The following is a 1,060-nucleotide window of genomic DNA, read 5'->3' as shown; positions in this document are numbered from 1 at the left end:
GATACGTTGAATGCATTGGAAAGAAACCTATAAGAAAAAAAAAAACTATTTCACACTGAGATTACGAATGGGTCTTTTCCAAAATATTTACCGTATTTTAAAAATCATTTTCACTTAAAAATATTTTGCCCATCATAATGTGTCCAATGGAAAGGTTAGAATTTCTTCCATTCCTTTCATTCTAGTGCTTTATCAGCGTGCCGTTAGAATTATTTTTTCGTGGTTGGGTTCAACTGCACTTTTTAGCGTGTAAGAAGTCCTGCCATGGTTCTTGTCTTTGTGCATATATTTGGACACCCTTATATATAAAAATATGTTGTCTTATGACTTTTATTACGCATGCGAACCACTGGTAATAAATTATTCTAATTTTTTTACCCTTATGATTTACACAGTAAAACTTTGTAATTCTGAGGTTTATAGTACGAATTTTTGAAAATTAATTATTTTCTTCCGGCTATGGGAGTGCGCCTGACCATTTGATGCAGCTGGCACGTGTTTTTTTTTCGGGGTGTATTATTGCTACATAATTATGCATTGTTTAGCGATTTCACTGATGAACTACGGATGACAGATTAATTTATTTACTCATTAATAGTGAAACTCAAGTATGGGATTAACTAAAAATAATAATTCTTCTCATTCTACTGCTTTATCGGCGTAGCTTTAGAATTAATCCTTCGCATGCGAACTACTGGTAATAAATTATTCTAATTTTTTCTCCTTATGATTTACACAGAATTTGGTAGCACAATTAGAAAGGACACACCAAATGCAGCGAAAAGTGCTTTACAGTGGAATACGGATGGATATAGAAAGAGGGGTAGGCCTAAGAACTCGTGGCGTAGATCAACACAAAAGGAACTAGAGAAAGGGGGACATTTATGGCAGAGTATAAGTACAGAAGCAAAAATTTATGCGACATGGAATTCAATTATAAGTGGCCTATACTCCGCGTTGGAGGGTTAAAGGCAAGAAAGAAAGAATATATATATTCATATAATGTTAATATTAATATACATTCCCCCCTTTGTATATATATATATATATATATATATAT

The 1,060-nt window shown here is 32.8% G+C and overlaps 1 protein-coding gene across 1 annotated transcript in view; it reads right to left on the bottom strand.

Moving 5' to 3' along the window:
• The window catches only part of LOC106875418 (collagen alpha-1(XII) chain), a 58,326-nt gene that overhangs the window by 25,373 nt on the left and 31,893 nt on the right, over nt 1-1,060 (bottom strand). The window lies entirely within an intron of this gene.

Source organism: Octopus bimaculoides, chromosome 4 (assembly GCF_001194135.2).
Source record: "Octopus bimaculoides isolate UCB-OBI-ISO-001 chromosome 4, ASM119413v2, whole genome shotgun sequence".
Taxonomy (NCBI): Eukaryota; Metazoa; Mollusca; class Cephalopoda; order Octopoda; family Octopodidae; genus Octopus; species Octopus bimaculoides.
Note: the sequence above shows the minus strand (reverse complement) of the source record. Positions and strands in the feature narration are given on the sequence as shown.